The following is a 21,740-nucleotide window of genomic DNA, read 5'->3' as shown; positions in this document are numbered from 1 at the left end:
TGTGAATGTCATGTTTTTCATATTATTATGAAATGCGCTAAATTACCTTTCTTACAATCTACTGAAGCAGTTTACCGCCCCCTAGGGCTCTGTGATGTAGTCTGTCTTCAGTTTTCGTTCCTTTTCATGAGCATGATCATTGAAGTATGAGAAATTGTTTCCATAATAGTAGGTCTGCGCGTTGAGTTTCATGTGTACATTCCAATGCAAGAGAAACAATGGGAAATCAAAATTTAATAAACGATACAAAACTACAAAGCTTGCCGTCTTCTTATTTTAAATCCCTGCAATAATGGCATGTTGTTAACTCAGCGTTTCTCTAAATATTTCATTTTATGATTGCCAAGACATTTTTATGCACCGGAAATTGCTTTCTGATCAGTGAAAGTTGAATTCATAATGAGCTTTATAGGATTATCTGAAAGCACTGTACAGTGTTTCAGACGAAACAAAGATGTTTTAGGTATGATTTGAGGTGTTCACAGCGGTCAAAACAAAGTCGTCTTCGTGTTTATTGTCTCAGAACTGAAACTACCTGAATTTTTATCTTTTTATCAATATACCAATAAAATTCTTAAGATTTTAAAATTCAGGGATACCGATTTAAATCTCAACAACAGTTGGTTGAAAGAAAACGTATTTTGCTAATCTACAGTTGAATTTCATCGATTCAAATGCTGATTGTTGAGGCAATTGAAAGATAAAATTACGTTTCGTCTTTCCTCGACACTGGAATTCAAATTTGTAATCTGTAATTATCGAAAAGAAATGCGCAGTGATTTATGTGAATTTAAATTTAAAAAAAAAAACACTCCACACCGAACACAATTAAAATTTTGTTTCGATATGTGATCATAAGAAGAAACAATAGTCAATCAAAACGTAATAATCTCAAGAAATCTAAAACACGCGATAAAGGTGATTAGGGTGGCGGTGGTGGGGGACGAAGACCGTGTTATTACAGGGGCACGCAGTTTGGTGGGAATCTGGCGTGTTATCGACAGTCTGCTCAGAAGTAGCGGCAGCTGTAGACTTTTCAATCCAAACATACCGAGGTCTGTCTCCTCTTCTTGTTACCTGCAAGTGTGACTTCGCGTCATTACCACGCACTTGTTCGCCTCGACTTTCTACTGAAGAATCGAGTTCTGCATTCACTCACGCTTCTAGAATTTAATTTAGCGTGGTGTTTGAAGAATATTAAACAATTACACAGTTTCTTGGAAAGTGAAATGTTGTGGTTACTCAGCCTATCACTAAAATCAGAACATTTTAAATTATTTTCGTCACTGTTCGTTTGAACCCTATTTTATAAACCACACGAATTAATTTCACATCACATCAAATATTCCCAAGATTTTTTCCAAGATGCATTTCAGTCCTTCGCCCTGATGATGGAAGAATAAAGTTTCTCTGAAACGTAAGTAAACCTTTACCAGACTACATACCCCTACAACCCAGAAGACAGCCATCTTCATGTTAATCGCCGTGAGAACCTCAAATCCTACATTTTACATAATTTAGTAATGTTTATTGACATAAATGTTCCGATGTCAACTTTTCTTCTGACATGGAAATGCCAGTAGGCAAGAACATGAAATCGATTCCCCCTCAGCTTCAGAGTAAAAAGAGTTCGGAAGGCCTTAGCTTTATATAAAACAGAATTATACGTAATAAAGTTAATTTTATTCACTGGCTGCATTTTTTTTTCTAAGCATTTTTGTGTGTAGAGATTTATTTTGATACATTGAGCTTCGGGTACCTTAAAAGGGGACTTTCATTGACCACTTGCTTATCTGTAAGTCTCTCACTAAATATCTTGCAGCACGTTAATTACTGATTTAGAGAAAGGTCCATCTAGTTTTATATCTTCGTATTGGTTTCTAATTTGTAATACCAGAAAGCCATTATCAGATTTGTCAAGCTGTAGTAGAAGAATTTATCTCCATAGTCAAATAATAGACTTTTTAGCATGAACTAAGCTTTCTGAGCGAAATATCTCTTTCGTATATTTGTAAGAAGGCTCCTTCTAACACGTTACGAAAATTTAATTTGTTTACAGGACACATTGTATACCGTCCATGTATCTGTATTGTGCGTTATATATATATATATCTGTCTGCCCTGTACTTCCATTACATGATTTCCATACGTCACAATTTATGGTCTTAAGCCTGCATCCATTTCGAGTTTATTGTACAGCCATCTTAAATTTACTTGGCTTCTAGCGTCATTGTATTTCTTAGTATAACTTTTAGGCTTCAATTTCTTCTTGTTTTTTATCGCAGGTTTTCACGCATGGACGCATGTCTGCAGTCTGCGCGGAAGATGACAGACAATTAATTCTTCTGGTACCAGCCTGCATAAGACAGCACTTCTGTTTTAGTAAGTAGCAACTTCATTCATTGTTGGAGAATAGTCTTTGTCAATACCAATTTTTAAAGCAGGTGGAACTTGTGATTTGTATTTATAACTAGAACCGTGGTTTAACATAAATGTAATTAACCCAGAACGAATGTAATATTTTATCTGATATGTTGATTTCCCTGTTATGACGCCACTGTTCTGAAAGCAACGTGTTGTGTGTAATGTACTGTCCGCGCGCCATGATAAGTCCGCCGGGAGAGGGTTATGAGCGTCTACAATATACTCTTTTCACAAAACATGTGACCACCCTAACACTCTTCGATTACACAATGCACTGCACTGCTGGAGTATAATGCATTTGGAATAGGAATAGACAGATTGAGAGCGCGTTTGCGCAATGAGCTCACCGTCGTCTACTTCCCAGCGGACTTATCTTGGTGTACGGACTGTACGTTGTCGATAAGGTATTCTGCAGTGGATCAACAGCGGACTGGTCCTTTTTGTTTGTACCGAACTGAGAGAAAAATAAATATTACGTGTTGTTTCTGCAGTAGAGTCGAAGGGAGGAAGGAGGGAAGCAAATTATAGATTTCTCTCCACCAATTCATCAACTAAAAATGTGTTCACGTACGAATACACAGGTATAAAATAATTATAATAAAACTTCCTTCACCTTTTGTTCAAACATTTGCCGTCTTGTAAGTAATAATTAGGACTGGCCTCTGCTTGTTCTGTCTTCTAGTAAAGGTATAATGTGCGACGCAAGGAAGCCAAGTGTGTTAATTGTACTTTTCATGTGCCATGTCTGATTGCGTGTGGAGTCTACACGCTGAACGAACTACCTCCAGTAATCGCATTTCCTTCTTTAATTTAGTACTAAACTAAAGATTTGGTTTGTTGTCACTTGCCCTTTGTATGAAAAGCTTTCGGAAGATGTCTTTCCGTGTCAACTGTAAATAATTCTCGTCATTAGATTTTCGCGGCTTGTGTACAACTTTGGCATTCAGGGCTGAATGACGTCGGATTCTGAAAATTATCCATTTCCGCAAAAATTGCAGTTGCCGTTTTTCACCTCCGCCGATCAGCTCCGTGAAGCCCAACTCTGGACCAAACGCCCTACCGTTACAGATTCACCCTGAAGATGGCAACTAAAATGTTTGTCGAAACGTCAAATAATTTTTAACAATAGATATCTCTCTAGATAAACTACTAGATAAATACTTTGTCATAAAATCTGTTACATAATGACTCGAACCTGGTTCCATCCGAATACAAGTTCCCGCTGTGAAAACTTTCTCGAGAAGAATGTAAATTAATTCAAATCAATTAATCATTAAATCTAATCCCATTAGAACCTCAATCTTCCTTAATGACAGTCTAGGTACCGTGTGCTTACGACCTGAAATACAAGTCAATGCAAGTAACTCTTTCCTCACGACATGCTTTGATGTCACCGTTTGTTACTGAAGAAATTATGACGTGAGAGAGAACAGAAAGTAAATTATGTTAATATCTGACGTTCCTCTGAATGTTTGCGACAGTTGTTAATATATTACACCGCAGTTTGTGTTGAATATTATCCATTACCTGAGGTGCATTTAATATAATGGACGTTTCGAAAGTTGGCTCTTCACTAGCCTTCAGTTTGTGTCAGTGCACTAGCACATATTTGATTATTGTTTTGTTTGCAATATTGATTTCATTCTGTTTTGTATCTCTATAGGTCCAACATAATTTCTCGAAACAATCATATTTTACGTGTCTTGTATAAAAAAACATTTATAAGGAAGAAATTTATGACAAGAAAATTTAGACCCCAGTTTATAAATCACAATAAAGACAACGTTTTACAACAATAATTATCCAATGCTGTCTAATCACCACCCCGAGCAGACGTAGTTCTTAATTCCGTCACTAGATGGTCACCTTCACGCTTCGGCCACTATTCCGCCGACACCGATAATAATTGTACTGGAACCCGAGAAGGTTCTGGAGATGGTCTGGACATATTGGCGAAAGGACAAAAGTCCTATTCATTTTCCGTTACCAAAAATTGGTCATCCAGGCAGTTGATAGACGAATCTTTGAAGCCCGAGGCTCATCTACATAATATTTATAAGAAATTTGCCCGTACCTCGAAGAAAACACAACTGTGCACCATTTGGTTAATGGTATTTAAGGAAATAATCCCTGTTTATTCCGAAAATCATAAGAATCCCAGGACTACGCTTTAATATAGAGTTACTAAGCGTTAAATGAGATGGTAAATATAGGTACCACTGGGCGTTAAAGAGTTTACTGAGTAAAATAATATTCCTGATCTCACTAAACCTACATTTGTGCTGGGTCCTTACGGCGAATAATAATTTTTAGGCTGTCTTCTTAGATGGCGGAACTTTCCAGAAGAGAGTCAAAATCTTATGTAGAAAAGACATAACATGAAGCTGGAGTACAGCTTTCTTCTTGTGTTGATTCGAAAAGGAACACTGTGTTTACGCAACCATCACTTCGAGACTTTTGTTGCACATCTGTCCGTGGAAAGGCCCTATCTCTCCCACGTCATCTGCTGCCGAGGTACCGGTGGCCCCTTGTAATACGAACAGCCTGAGGATTCTGTGCTTACACGTGCGTGCAGATAAAACTGAATTTCATATGAGACCGATTATGCCCACAGCAGAGCTACTAAGTCTTATACTGGATCCTCTGTACACGCCGCATAAAAATCCATATCAGATGTGAACTGACGATGCTAAGCTACGGGTTGGTGCCCTCATGGTCTTCCAGGCAACGTGACCGAATTCTGTGCGCTATTTATGGGTTTCGTATAATTCTAAAAACAAGTAGGAATAATTTTCTTTACGGAATTAGCCAATTAGTTTGTAATGGTGAAGTGCTGTGATTTTTTTTAGGAACTGAATTTTTAAGTGTAATTTAGATGAACTTTGTGTTTCAAAGGGTTAAACTGTTTCGTGTCTCGATTTACGTTCCCTGATATGGCCCAACTTAAAAGTCCACTTGGTCTGATACGTTCCCTAATACCTTGTAGATGATAGTCAGAGAATGTTGTTATTGAATGCACATTTTATAGTTGTTTTAATTTTTTAAAATAACTTACCGTATACTTAATAGTTTTATAATAGACCTCTTGGACTGAATTTTCCGTGTCCCGGGGGCAATTAGCGCCTGTGCCGTGAGACTGCGCCATTTCCTGACCGTACGGCGCTCCCTTCAATTAGGGTAGAAGCGCCGCTATCAGGCATCGCACTGCAGTCAGGGGAGGGAGAAATTGTACTCGTGCAAAATGTGCCTCAGATTATAAATTTTAGTTGAGGCTTAATTCTGTTAAAAATTCCTTTTGGAAATAAATAAGGATGTGACACTTTCGTTTCAGAAGTCGGACAAAAAATGTATTCCTTCTCTCCTTTCCTATTTTACTCTTAATTTTATTTTTTCCTCCACCATTTTTGTCACTAGTTTAAAAATTGAGAAGATTTTCTTTATTCAAATTATTTACAGTAAATAATAAAATACGGTTTATGGTAAGTGACTATATGTTATGCATGACTGACCATGTTTCCAGTAATGATGCCAGATGGCAGGGTGTTTTATCATATGTGCTGCTACCATTAGATACCTTTTAGAAATACTTCTCTCATTGATGACGAAAATAAAATAATGATACTGGTTATATTTTTAAGTAGAAATATATTTGTAAGGACGGCGGAAGAAAGGATTGAATGAGGTAAAAGTGTGAAAAGGATAAACAAAAGGGAGAGAGTAAGGGATTAAGACATAAAATAAATCAGGAAAATGAAAGATGAATAAAATTACGAAGATGTGACGCCAATATTAAAAACGATTTTAAAAATCGTAAGATGTGACAATGTAGACTGAATTCATTTAAATCTGGGCAGGATCCAGCGACGGACACATGTTAGCAAGTAACAATTCTTCCTGATCCATAAAATATGGTGAATTTCTTGACCAGCTAAGCAACTGTTAACTTCTCAAGAACGACACAGTTCCACATTAATAATTTGCCACAGTAAAATTAAAAAAAGACGTTTGACTGCTATTGAAGGATATGGGGTCTTCATTTGTGTACACTGAAATAAAATCTTAGGCCTGAACTCATGCCGAGGCTTATGAAGTACCAGCATGGAAAAACCAAAAGATGTTTAATGATTGACGTTTTATAATGTTCGATAACCTTTCAAGAGAGTGCTTTTTACCCAGTGTTTCTCAACCAAGTGTTCCACCAGTTGAGATTGTGTTCTTTTATTTATTTCTTATGCTGTATTCCTACGAGTTTGAATTTTATTTTGTCACACTTTTACTTCCAAACATATCTAATGAACAGAAGGCCTTTTATCGATATTTCAGTTAATCTATATTCTGTCTAATCAAAATGTTTTAAATAATTTTGTGGGAAGGGTTTCCGCGGAACCAGAAAGGTGGAGAAACACATTTTTAATCGACGGGCATTTGTGCTCACACGACCGCCTCAGATGTAAACGATTTATTTGAATAATACATCACAGTGCAGTTATCTCACTCCGGTCAACGCATTTTCAGTCGCAAGGAACACGCATCACGAGATAATGCGCTGTTTTCGTAATCACGAAACACGTCACAAGTGTGCTTTGTGTGTTCTTGCACGTCTTTGGCAGAGATATTGCCATGCACATTCGTTATGCTAATTGCCATTTTCAGGTGTGTGTGTGTTATGATTACACAGCCGACGGGCATTTTGTGTTCTTTCCCCATTAATACAAACACCGCCAGGATAAAACAAGCTGGTACAGAATGGAATGCATTTATGTAAAAATGTCGCATGAAATGTAATGACGTGTAGACCTTCTTCGCTATACGTAATTTGCTGCTGACTTTAACATAAGTGTGACTTTAATCCGTTTAAAAAAAAGGTGCTTGGAAGAATATTCGGACGTAAGAGGAATGATAAACTGCACATAATATTAAGATGATAAAATCGAGGAGGAAGAGGGACATGTGGGAGATAAGAAATGCATACGAAATTTTGATTGGAAATCCCGAAGGGAAGAAACCGCTTGGGAGACTTAGGTGTAGATTGGAGGATAATATTTAAGTGGATTAAAAAACAGTTTTTGGAGGATGTCGATTGAATTCGTATGGTTCAGGGTACGGAAAGGTGGCGGGCTTTTGTGAACACGATAATGAATCTTTGTGTTACGTAAAAGTTGGGGCGTTTCTAACTGAGCGGCTCTCGGCTTTTTAAGAAGGCCTGTGCTTAATGCCGTTAGCTTAACCTCTTGTAATTGTCTCGTTATATACAAGTTAAGGTTTGTAGCTTGAGGTCTACTAAATATCATTTGTACACTGTACTACTTTCTCTGAGCTTTTGTGTTTAAAAACAACCTTTTTACTAACATCTAATTGAATTTTGTTGGCATTGTTCATGACATATTTGTTTCCTTCTGATAAATTAAGGCCAACAACACAGACCAAAACTTGATCTTAATTTCATAGTAGATTCTTAACGAAATATTGTAAATAACTGCTGAAGATCAATTACCATAAAGAATCTTCTTAAAGAATTAAACACGCTGAAACTAATTCTTGATATAAGGGTCTATTGGGAAACATATTTTGAAATTTGTTGCCTTCGCCCACCGTCTACATTGAACGCCATGGTAGCATGCATCTGTTTTAGTACTAGCAAATGCTGATGTCGGCTTTGTAAATAATAACAGCAACACGCAGGTAGGACACTAGCCCGAGTACCTCGAGGGCTCCCAGCTTCAAGATCAAACGCGCATGGTCGGTAAACAGCAATTAAGGGCCACCTTAAACCCCCAATCACGATCCTTAACTTTGTACTTTTGTTGTTGGTTGGATTTCTGATGATGGGATCTTCACACAAGGCAGCGGGCCCTACAGTCGGTAGCAAGAATACTTGTAGCTTCGCCCATTCCAGCCTCTGCGCGTTCTGACAGCTTTAGTGCAATCTTTTGGTGTATATGTCTAAGTTTATCTAGCCTGGTTCGGGCCTGTCTTTATGTCCGTTAATCTAACTCAATTATTTATTTTACTCTCTTGCATCAACAGACAAGTGGCAAATTACAGACACAGCTCAAACAAAAGACTACAACCTACAGATAATCCTTAGATTTTCACTTTTCGAGAATGTTTAACCCACGAATAAAATTTAGCTTCGGATAGCATCTGTGACTTGACAGTTGTCCACCATAATATTAACCATACGTACGTGTGTAAGAAGAAAGTGCATTATTATTAATATTATTTAATTATTATTATTTTGAATTGAATTTTGTTAATTGGCCTTCTGTCTGTTGATACAGCACACTAATAATAAAGAATTGATTTATTATTATTTTATCTTTTTGTACTGACTCTGCAATTTGATATGTATCTGTTGAATTGTCACGTTAAATTGAACTGAATTATTATTATTGATCGTGTTCTTCTGGGTTTCAGCCTCTTGTAGACTCGCCGATAAACGCAAACGTTTCGGAGAAACACTTAAGTTATGAAGATGCCGACATCCTGAAACGTTAGCATTTACTGTTTCGGAGGATCGTATTGTCTACATCCTCAGGTTAGAATGTTTACTTCTGTGAATTAATTAAATGTTTATGGTACTTGTAACATAGATACAACACAGAAGATGGCAGCCCACACACATTGTGGTTGTGGATTAGACTCCACGGAGTTAGTTTGTAATTGTATATTTTTCATAAATATACGGATACTTTTTCCAGTAAAGTGCTTGTAAATATGTCATTAGAAATGTATAAGGGGAAGAAGTTTCTTTTGTGCATAAAGGTTTACACGAAAGACAAATAGAACTCAACAGAACACATGTTTTTAATGGAGTCTCATTTTTGTAACAGAAGTTGCAAACACACTCAATCTTGTGTTAACTTCAACTGAAGATTGTTGTGCTAGAATTACTGCAATAGCTAATAAGCTATTTTCAACATTAGTGTCTAACTTAATTATATTTTGTATAGTTTATCACATTTTAAGAAAATTGCACTTCATTTTATATAGGATAAATGCGTAATTTGAGATTGAATTATGAGCCATAAAGTATCCTATTCTAAACTTCAAGCAATGTTAAATGAAAAATATTTAACAAGAGTTTAAGATAATTTATCCTCACTAAAGGACTAACCTATGGCAGATGCATGGAATTCCTTCCACTTCACTTCTGTATTGTTCGATTTGTATTTTGTTTTTTAACCGTCAGTTCAAAACCCTTGTCAGTTGATTCACGCGCTACACTTATTACATTATTTCATCGTGTTTACGAAAGCTGATCATTGATGTCAGTATTTTCTGAGCAACGTGTTTCGATTAGAATCCCACCACCTTCAGGTTCATTACACTCTTTGTTCAGAAGTTTCAGCACTGCCATACAAATATTAGCAAATAATAATAATAATAACAATATTCAATAAACAAGATACGAAATTTAAAGTATTTAAATTTTAATAAATATTCTTCAGAAGTTGACATGATGATTCTCTGCTTTTTGTTATGTATATTTCTGTACGGTATATTTTCTGTAATATTTTTTAGTACTTTGGTTAGATGAGTGTAATAAAAAAATTGTATTTATGTTTATTGTACCTTTCACGCGTATTCTAAAATATTTTAAAAAATATATTCAATATTTGCTATCAGTGAAAAAATTATTCAGATATTGCCAACAACTGCCTAATATTTAAAACAGTATATTAAAACTTTCCAACCAGATAGCAGCTTACACCTCCGCCCCTCCATTCCCTAAACATAAAACCTCGTCACTACGCTTGAAACAGCTGACACTACTGCCAGATATCGGACAGACATTAAAGAATGATTAGATTCTAATCAAAACTTTTTGCTTAGAAAGTAGTAACATTAGTGAACAACGAGTGTAAGAAGTATAATTCAACTGGCACAGGTGTGCGAAGTGACGGCGAAGAAGTATAACTTTACATTTTGTCCTTTACGTGTATTTGATCTGTTTATCTAATATACTATATATTGCTTAATTTAGATTATAAATATTAACATATGAGAAGCAATACACTACAATTTTATTCGGTATCCTTTTGATATTGTCTTGAACCAGCGTATTTTATGACAAAATTTCCTCTGTGACACAAGTCTAAGCGACTCTTCTCGAAGAACCGATTTCAGATCTTGCTGAACAGTGTTCCTGGTCGTCCGTTCCCGTGCCATCCACCTGCGAACAGAACGAAGATGCATTATGAGAAATTCATTAATAGTTGATGCATTATCCGAGACCACTTTCATACTAGTAATTCGTCTGCCTGTACATCAACAGTCGTGGCTAAGATGAATCTAAATCTTTCGGTCCAGTTCGGCTGTTGAATTCAAGGCAAAGGATGGCCCAATACAACTAACTCATCCTTGCCCCTTGTAATATAAAAAAGAGAAGAGGCCGTTCTTCTTTATATTTAATTGCTGCGTTCATCGTAAATCTTCGACTACTGTTCGCCGTTTCTTTCCTCCCCCCCTCCCCATCACAGAGAGATGCTATTCATAATTATGTATCCCTTTTCACGAGATTGTGTATCCCAAACTGTGAACCGTGGCGCAACGTTTGATAAAAAATTATTAAAATCACAAAGTTGCTCAACTGGTAAATAAGTTCCCCCACTTCACAAGAACCCTTCAATGCACATTATTTTGAGGCAGGTGAATCCATCCCACACAGCCACACACTACTTATTTTTGATCCATTTTAATATCATCCTCTTATGGACGTTTGAGTCTTCAAGTTGCCACTTCTCTTCAGATTCGGCAGGCGTTTGTGAATTAAGTAATGAGCTTCTGGGTCCATCAGACCAGAACATTAATTGATTATTGAGGTTTAATTTTCTCATTTACATCTGTTGACGAAAATAATACGTTTGTTAACAGACACATACTGACGCCTTCAAGTTTCTCTTAATGCAAATCGTGATATGAAAATATCTGTATTTCGGTCACGGAAGAGTTTTTAGATTTTTGATTATGGGTTCACTTCCTGCGTATAATGGAATAGTGTAATGGAAAATTTGCGTTCCGTAACGCTAGAATGGCAAAGTGAGTTCACATTAATAAGTAACCCACATAATTTAAACCTCTTTAGAGAGACGGCCAGCCTCGTTGGAAATACTGACATGAAGACGAAGACGAATAAATGCGATTTCAAGGGAAATTTAAATGCTTGAGGCATAAGTTTCAGAAACTGATGAAGAAGTAAACTAAACGAAATTTAATAAAAAGCTGGAGAAAATTGCATAGACCGGATCAGGAACTTCATAATTTGTACATTAAGGAGATATTATTACACATATTATACTGCACATGGCAAGAAAGTATTTATTCTTTTGTTCACTTCAATAACCTATTCACGGTATCGAAAAAAAAATTCTTATAAGTTGTAGGCATTAATGCATCCCGTTATTTATATTATATTTATTGTGTATATTATTATTATATTAACCCTTTGAAACCGAAACTCGTCAAAATAATACTTAAGAATTCAGTCCGTACCGCAGAGAAAACACCGCACTTCACCATTACGAAGATCAAAATTTTAACACTGTTTAAGTATATAACCCCTGTTTACACAGAGAATCATGCAAAACCCATAAATATAACTGCGAGAGTTACTGATTGATAAAGCAGGTGGTTTACGTAGTTGCCACTAGGATTTATAAAGAGTTACGAGTCGTTTTTAAACATCGATTAAATCGATTTGAGATTTTTGCAAGGCAGATTGGATCTATATAAACTAAAATTAAATTAGGTCAGTTACTCCAGGTCATGATTACATCTTTCCAGATCCTTACCATTTGCCTCTAACGCTTCGATCATTAGCCTGCGTCTCATGCATTATACAAAATTAAAACAATATAATCTGAGAGTCAGTCAACTTATTGAACTCGGTTGTCACGTTCCATGATTTGCGAATGTTTTAAATCTTCTGCTGTTACGATCAAGTAACGACTAAACCTGGTCCAACCTTCGCAATTAATTAGTTTATTTTTATTTATGAAGTATATAAGCGGCAGTTGAAAGATAATAAACACAAGTCTACATCGGCTTAAGTAAAAGTTTACCTAATACTTTTACTCTTTTTTTGTTTATAGTTTTTGTTCTTTTTAACCTTCCATTCTGTACCTTTTCGTGAGTGGATGGCACGACGAGACGTCTGCTTCTAAACCTGCTTATATTCAAACAGGAGTGACTCGAAGTTAAGTAAGGAATATGTGATTAGCATAACATAAGCCTAAATAAGCCTTCTTCAGCGCCGAACAGATTTTTAATGATAGCTGCTTTGTCGGTTATGGACCTAGTATAGGCAGTCCGCCAACTTGCTGTTGATGTGGATAGCCCAGTGTACAGCTGAGATACAAACGAAATGCATCACTGATCCACCTACTGAAATTATTATGACTACGTCAGACTGAAATGTTATACATATATTATTACTATGATAATTTTGTGTTTGCTTGAGACTATATTTGTTGTAAAGTTGGTAGTTGTTCAGTGCATCGGGTTCAAAGGCTCCCATTGGCTGTTTCGCTGTCACCTGATCCGGTTCTAGTTCGTCTGATCGGTTTCAGTATTTTAAATATCATTTCTCGCGCACGGATTACTCGTCGCCCTGATGATAGAGGCAAAAAGTACTTCGGAAACATCGGCAAGCTTTCTGCCGTCTCCACACTCACAGCCGTGAGAACCAAAAATCTTTTTGAGGCTTTATGTTAATTGCCTTTTGTCGTTTATGGAATTGGCCACTGATTTAATCACACTAATAAAATTAGATCAGTACAATTTACAAAAATACATACTAATCCCATTCATTATTCTTATCTCTAGTCCAAATATCTTTTTCAACGAAGATTTCCGTCTTCTGGGTTGTTGCGCTGTGTAGTCTGGTCGATGTTTACCAACGTTTCAGAGGTCATACTGCCTCCGTCACCAGGGCGATGAATTCATCGCCCTGATGACGGCGCAACAACCCAGAAGACAGAAATCTTCATACTCACATCCGCGAAAACCTCAAATCTTACATCTTTTTCAACACTTTCATTTAGCTGCCAGGACACTTTTATATTTTGCTATGAGCTGAAAACGGAGAATTGTCACATTTGACACAAAAATCTTTTCTGGAATACGTCATTGTCACCCAGGTACTTACACCGGCTTTTGTTCAAGCTGTAGTAGCAGATATAGAATCTTGTTTATTATCGAAGGACTTGTTTCTAGGTTGTGTTTTCAAATTCATCCACAAAGAGCAGTAGGTTTCATTCTTGACTTAAGGAAGGGGGACGGGAGGGAGGGGAAGACAGCTAATACAACTCCACACCCCCTCCACCTCACACCCTAACCAATCCAATAGCCAAACTAACTCAACTTGTATTGTTATCTAGAAGAACACCCTGTGGGGTTTCAGAACTGGCGGCCCGCTTTGTTCGACACATTCCCTGATGTGCTTACAAATTCCCGCTGTCAGGTTTTTCACCCGGCATCTACTTGGAGGGGAAAGGAGGGTTTCGTTTGATTTATTGGTGGCCCGGGACCTGAGGCTAAACGCTCCATCAGGAGATATACAAAAGCCTCACACCTCGACTGCTCACCTGGTTCAATGTTGTTACTCTACTACCTATCTCACAAACATTGGCCTGTCATGAAGATTTTTATTCTCTGGGATGTTACGACGTGTGGTCTGGTGCATGTTCGCACAGGGGCTTAAAGCCTACCTCATTGTTCTGATGAATGAGACAGTAAGCGTCTCGAAAACGTCGGTAATTATCTATCAGAAGACTCGACGCAACATCCCAGAACGTTGAAGTGAGAAACTGAAATGTCAACATTGACTTGTATTTCATAAAAATAATGAGATTTATTATGTTGATTATAATGGGATATGATTTTGATAATAAATAATCGGGAATGCATTGTAGTCGGTTTGTCGTGGATTGCTATCATTGTAGTAATAAATTCTGTTATACGACATTTATTTAAACGGAATCATCACACGCGGTGAATGTTGACTTGTCATTCCGAGAGAGAGAGGGAAATATGAGGCTGCGAAATTGCGAAATGAAATTTACATTACAAATTGCCTACATTTACAACCTCGTTTCTTTTGATATCATTATTTATTTTGCGGAATCGAAAAATGCCTATGTAGCTCAAGGTTAGGAAAGTACATATTTATGTTTTAGTCAGTAAATTGCTCTCAGAGTATGGTAGATATAAAGACTACGAAGCTTATTACGTACACCTACACGTGAAATGAATTACATTTATCAAATATTGATATTCAATGTTACGTTAGCAAAAACTTGCCTCTTCGGTAAATTTTCCGGCTACAAGCATATCCTAACGGACCGACAGACTGGTTTGAATGTGACATTGCTTACGCACTAGAGGACCATCGTTATAAGCGTCTGGTTTGAACTGGTTAATCATGTTAACAACCAAATCTTTATTTGAAATCTCGTAGATGTCAGCGTCTCGGAGAAACATGTTGTCTCCACGGCTAAAGATGGAAACTTTATTTTTCTGAAACTTTGACATTTAGCAACGAGTCTACACGGCTCCAAAACCCAGAAGGAAACCGTAATCTGTAGTTTGTCTGTGCAAAATCCAAAGATTCGCTTTTGTAAAACGAAACAAACACTTGATCTTCACAACAATAATATAAATTGTGAGCTTATGAATTTGTGAAAATCTCAAGCGAATACTACAAGTAGCCTCTCGAAGACTTGACTTGTTCTGATTGGTTCAGACTTCACAACTTGTACCTTGAAGACGGCAACAGTATCTCCTTCCGAAAGTTGTGAACAACGTACAGTACTTAATTTATTATTGTTTTCAATAGTTGGTACTCGTTCACATCTGTGTCCATCTTGTTTTAAGCACGAAATTCATACGTACGCACCTTTATGTTAAAACATACATACAAACACGAACTTCACAATTAGGCCTTTTGTTTGATAAAATATGTTCCTGTATAGCAGATTCCTGAAAAAATGCGCCTTGTCCAAAATAGTCATATAATAACCTTTGTAGACGAAGCAGCGTTGTTAAATAAAGTAAGCTGTCGTAATTATAATAGATATATAATAGTAGCACATAAGATAAAAATGTTGAATGATAACTGTGAAGAAATGTGTCTTGGGAGAATAATTACTAATGTCTATTATTTTTATTCAAATTCACTACGTATACCTATTTTACTGTAATTAAATGTTGGCTTCTCATAAATTTGTAATTCAGCTAATTACCTCAGAACTATATACCTTGGTTACTATATATTTATCTTTACTCTTCAATTACGTCTATAAGAGCAGTTATTCACAATTGCGGGGTTACTAATTTAATCTATTACTGTACATTAGATTTTTCAAGTTTTGCCATTTAAATAAACGGATCCAAGAAACTTATTTCGCCCTGTGATCTTTATCACGTAGTGCATACCGGTCATTAATTCAAATTCAGGAAAACCACGATTATATGGTTGAGTATTTATAGCAGAGAACCGTGTATCGAAGAAGCTCATTATGTGTGTGGGGTAGCAATTGAGAAATGATGTTCTCTGATTAAACTTGTGACTTAAATGCCCTCGGTTCAACGTTGAATTCTTTGTAGTTACCCAACACCTGCAAACTTGGTTAAAACTCCTGTCTCATCCTTTGGACAAAGCTACAAAAACAACCTTGGAATTTATTTCCCGTTTCGGATTCGTTGGGGGGGGGGGGGGGCAGTGCTTCGTCGCCACGCTGTCTCCCGGCTTCCTCCATGATCTTTTTTTTTTTAGAGGTTCTGTAGTAACTTGTTCAAATCTGGGCCATTCGGAAAATTGTACGCAAAAATCTAAAATATTTATTATCTTAAAGAGTCTGCACAGAACTTTGCAGAAAAACCCTTATTAATTTTCTTAAATTTAGTTCCAGTCTTCAACTGAACGAGATCACGACAAATGTTTCTGTTCGCGAGTGCGGAGTTATTATTAAATGAATTTTTCTGGCCCAGGATAATGTCCACAGGCGTAATTTTATATTGGCTCTGTGAACATTTGAGTTATACTAACAGAAATTGTTAATTTATTATGACAGAAACTGTAATTGTAGTTCAGTACTGTTAAATTTTTATCATCATCATCATCATCTCCAGTTTAAAAAATTGCACCCAGTAGAATAATCCGCAAAATTAAGATTTTCTTTTTCAGTCCATATTATTTTACTTTAGACATATCTTTAATGGTTTACCACAGTTAAAACATCACGGAGGATACAGTTCTTCCATTCTTTCAATATAAACCCTTAGGCATATATTATCATACAGATTCCACAGCCTATTATTATTAGTAGTAGTAGTATTATCATTATAATAATTATTATTATATAATTGTATCAATAGTTTCTCTCAAATACCTTTACGCGTCTTTTGATCTCCCAAGGAAATCTAGTTTTTCAAGCATCTTCCTTGTGTTAACAATTTCCGTCATTGTCCAGACTTGTGATACGTGGGAAACATCAGATGTAGCCATTGTATTCTTTAAAGTTTCGAATATTTTTTTTCCGTTTACTGTACGTTCTTATTGTGTCATATCATGTATTTAGGAAAAATTAGAAAATTCTGCTACGTCTTCGAAAGCAAATTTTGCTAAATATTAATTAATTCAGCACAGATATTTGCCCACTAACCTTACAGAATTTTGTCTGCACCAGATAATTTATTTTACGTCCAGATATAAGAATATTATAACACCCTTAATACGTCATAAGTGTAGGTCCATTACCGCTAAGATGGTTCATCCGTATTTTTCTTTCAAAAGATTTCTCAGAATATGACAAAGAGAAATGTTTTTCGTCCTATACTTTTTGGCACAAAAATAAAACGTTTTAAGTGACTTGGTTTCGAAATACCACGTCACTCCCCTCCCCCTGTCCTCAAAGCCTTCCAAATCCGATGCGTTGGGATGCTGAGTATTCTGAGCATACAAATCGGTTCATGTCCTCTCGCATTCATTTCGTAGAATCATCTCGTAAGTCGTTTTATGGCATCCAACTCGTCATGCGTCGATGTTAAGTGTTCCGGCCAAGGGATTAGGAAATCCTCAGAGTTCCAAGTGCCAATAAAAATATTCCTATTTAATGCGACTGTCGGCAAACCGCGGGCCGCGGTCAGCATATGGTCCACCAGGGAGATTGCCAGGTTGCAAATGAAAATATCGATATGTACACCCGACAGCAATCGATTTGCATGAGCTACACAGGAACACTGTGTTAGACATTATGCGTTGTTTAAACTGAGAATCACTCAAAATTCATGCATACAAAGCAAAAGTTACCGATTGTTAAATGAGCTGGTATATATATATTTACCATTCTGTTGCTAATAATTAAACAGCCTAACCTAAAAACAACAGAGCAATGAATTAATCGATTACAAAATAATAAAATATAATTCTGCCGTTTGTGTCAATATAAAGGCTAATTTTACTCTTGGCGTGCCTTTGACTTAATCTTCTTTGGTCTGGAATCTGGAATTCCACACGAACATGGAAAAATGTATGGGAGTATGCATCAAGTCATTATAAAACTAGCTGATGGTCTCACAATTTTGTTTTGCATTACATTTTAATTTTCCTCGGCTTATTTTGTAGTTTGGTTACGGCTTGATGCAGGCTGGGTATGTAAACACACGTTGCATGCTTCAAGGCCTGGTATCTGTAAGCCAAGAATCGACGTTTTGAGCCATACAGCCAGAGGCGGTGTAATCATAATGGCGGTCCTAGCAGTGGATGATATGCTCTGTAGTCAATACAAGAAGCCGCAGTAAATGTATATTCAACAAACTACAGGTCTGTGGTCCGCGGGGTCAATGTGATAGACCGTACCCAAACAAAATTCGAACCACTTTCATGCTACGAACGAGATTTCTCGTTAACAAACCTTATTTCCCCAATTTCTCTAGAGATGGCTTCACATTAGACAGTGCGGTCAGTGTAAATTATACCATATTCCAAAATACGTCTTCATGGTATTTTGTCTGAGATAAGGAAGAATTCACCTTACTTTTGTATAGTGGCTTTTCATAGTCAGCTTATTATTAAGTGTAATTTTTAAACTGTCTCTAAGGGTTATTTTAATTTCATAGGCTCCTAAGCTACCTGTATATTTTTTGAACACAGCATTGATACAGGGCTAGAAATGTACGTCAGTAGACATTCAGACCCGTTCAGAATTCTGCAACTGTTTTGAACACGTTTTCGAGTCTGAAGATTCCAGACGCACCTCCCCACTTCTCTCGATGACCCCTTATGTGGTTCTTGCATTTCATGATTGTTTAATTACCTAACGCCACAGGCTTCTGAGTATAATCCACATGAAATGTCCGAAGCACTTCAGCGGGTTTTGGCTCCACCCCACTCTTCTCTCAGTTTACAAATGTATTTAGTCATTAACTCGATGAAATTAGCCTCTTCATTATATACATTCATGCAATAGTTATCTAGCGGCGTGTATATAAAGACTCTTCATAAACCTACTATCTTGAACAGGGTCTTTTATTAACCCAAATAGGCCTACTATAATTCATCATGTTTAATAGGAAACCGAGTATTTTCTGATATTTTATCCATCCTGTTTAGGACAAATGGAACACTTCATTATATTTATTCTGTAAAACATGAAACCTTATCGTCGTCCTGTCAGACATTGTTGCTGCTTTGTATTGCTTTAACCTTATAAGCGTAATGAAATCCAAATGTCCTACCTGCTTTAATAATTAAATCCTGTATTTTTATTATGTATTTTGTGATTTTCAATGTAAACGTGGATTATTTTCGTAAACAACGTTAACAAATAGAAGTTAATTTTGAGGTGCGGTGTTTTCTTCGCGGTACGGCCTGAAACATGAAATTTTATGTAGGCAAGTTTCTGCCTCTCAGGTTTAAAGTCGACATTATTTCAAAAGATGCGTTCGGCTCTCAACATACCGTAATTAAATAAAAGTTAAAAGTAATTGTATTTATGAGTTTTCTTTGTAATGGTGTTTCCTCCAATCCAGGCTTAATTTTTATATTGTCACTACTCTCTCTGAGAAATCCTGTTTGTGAGCGCTGCCATATAAAGCAGCGATATGAAGAATCCGTCCGTCCGTGTTAGCAAGTGTTCGGTCTGTCAGTAAGCGGGGAAAACGCACTGTAATTACGGCTGGTCGATGTGTCGATAGCGAACAATAATTACAAGCATCAACATCGGCCACTGCGGATGTGCGCACGGCAGCCATGGCGGGACATACACTGCACGACGGAGCGAACTCGACCGAAACTTAGAATATTCTGAGGTTTTTTTTATTTTCCTCAGGCTTTTTAGTCTCGTATAATTCAACGATTTATGACAATTGTAGTTCATGGTCATTCAACACATTGTTGCAGAAACAACTTAGATGATCACATTGTTGTAACAGTAACATTTGGTGTAATTGTTGTCTTCAGTAGAATTGTTGCGTTCGAAATCTTTACATACAATTCATGGCCATTTTCCCCATCTCATTTGACGCTATCGGGAAGTAACCTCTGCATTTGAACCTCTCATTTGATAGCCAATAATCAGTCAATCAGTGATCTAATTTGCCTTCTTACCACGGATTAAATACAACAATGGCGTAATTGACAAGTTATGCTCGTCTCTCGTAAGATTTCTGACTCATCTCTTAAACTACTTGGTCATTTTCAGTTAAATGTGGTGGGAGCTGCTTGTACCTTACACTGAAAACTATATATATCGGTTTCAATTTGGTTTTTACCGTACTATTTTTACGTATCTTTTTTTACAGAAACCAAAAATTTGAGATCCATAATTTGTAGTCTTCACCGTATATTATTAGTACTTAAAATTATGAATTATAAGATGGACTGGGCGTGTAGAACTCACGAGGAAGATAATAAATGCGTACATTACTTTTGTTCTTGGAAACTCTGAGAGGAAGCGATCATCATCACTCATAAGACTAGATGAAGTGAGGTTATAATATTAAAATGGAACTTAGGGACATAGAACTGCAGGGCGTGGATTGGACTAATCAGGCTCAGGACAGGAACCCATGACGGGCTCTTGCGTGAACGGTAATGAACCGTCAGGTTCTATAAAAGACAGGAAATTACTTGGCTAGATGAGAGTAATATTAGTTTTTTTTATGAAGGACTGCTCCATTGAGTTAGTTTTAGAGCTAAGCTTTTATTGTCTCTTCTGACGTCATTGTCCTGTTTTCAGCAGTAATCTACTATTAATTTCCTTGCTGATTCGCGCGGACCATAAATCACCATAAAATGATGTGGCTGTACCTAATTTGACTCTACTGACACAAAGCATTCCCTTGCAGAGTACGTACTGCCTTTGAACGCATGAAGCACACAAACTGTTATAATATCGGACTTTCTAAGCCAAACACGTGGGTTTTAATAACGCATTTTTTGTGACAGGTGGGTCCAACGTTTGTAAGATACATAATTATAATTGGTTATGACAACGTTTCTGTAGCTTTGAGAGTTCTGGTGGGGGGGGATATGACGTCAGAATGTACGAAATGTACATATTAATATGGAAGAGGTTATGACATTTGTTTGAAATCTAAGCTATGAGAGAGTTACAAGTTATTCTTGCTTATGATTAATACCATTTTATGTATGTGTTGAATTTATCTGAGTGATGTTTGGATGTTAAAACGAAATACCTAACAGAATAAAAGTGTGCGAATTGGTTTAGTATCGATCTTTGTACGTAGACTAATCGAGTTGTGCTAAGGCTGTACGTCGCGAATTGTATTTATGAATTAATTCATGTGGATCTTAAATATATTATGGCGAATTATACACGAAGTATTTCTAGAAACGAAGTGTGTCTACCGTAAAATGAAATTTTAGGGGAAAAAGGTCTTTAAAAAGCAAAACGTAAAAATTACGTCGATAGGTCGACGTGACTCGCAGAAGAGAATGCGATATGGTAACACCCTGTATATTAGTGTGCAGTACACGGCCAGGTGTGAAAAGGCGGCCCAACAAAGACTAACCCGTTCTTGTGGAATGCGATTATTTTAATGGCATCTCCTCAGAGCCTGCTGCTGCAGCATAAACCATCAGCATCTCTCTCTCTCTCTCACGCGCGCTATCTGTGGTCGGATCTCAATAACGTGGCTTAAAACATGCACGACAGAACTGTTTTTTTTGCAACAAAATCTAAGAGACTTGTAGGACGGTTAGTGTATCTACGCAGAAAACAAAAATTAATGCCCGTTTTAATATTAGTCTGCTAATTCATTCATTCGTTTATTAAAATAAAATAACTAAT

At 36.7% G+C, this 21,740-nt stretch overlaps 1 protein-coding gene and 1 long non-coding RNA gene across 4 annotated transcripts in view; one reads left to right on the top strand and one right to left on the bottom strand.

Annotated features, from left to right (window-relative positions):
• Positions 1-21,740, top strand: part of LOC110834742 (uncharacterized) — a 276,144-nt gene that overhangs the window by 196,816 nt on the left and 57,588 nt on the right. For all 3 annotated transcript variants that reach the window (XR_015533920.1, XR_015533919.1, XR_015533921.1), the window contains exon 3: positions 2,286-2,382. This is a non-coding gene — a long non-coding RNA (uncharacterized LOC110834742). The remainder of the gene's footprint in view (positions 1-2,285; positions 2,383-21,740) is intronic.
• The window catches only part of LOC110834739 (uncharacterized), a 36,658-nt gene continuing 24,131 nt past the window's right edge, over positions 9,214-21,740 (bottom strand). Inside the window, exon 2 of the mRNA XM_022074186.2 lies at positions 9,214-10,600. The gene's annotated coding sequence lies outside the window, so the exon portion shown is untranslated. The remainder of the gene's footprint in view (positions 10,601-21,740) is intronic.

Source organism: Zootermopsis nevadensis, unplaced genomic scaffold, assembly GCF_977971745.1.
Source record: "Zootermopsis nevadensis isolate Lab colony 2312 unplaced genomic scaffold, Znev_1.0 Znev_ptg000007l, whole genome shotgun sequence".
NCBI lineage: Eukaryota > Metazoa > Arthropoda > Insecta > Blattodea > Termopsidae > Zootermopsis > Zootermopsis nevadensis.
This window is presented reverse-complemented; position numbering and strand designations above follow the sequence as displayed.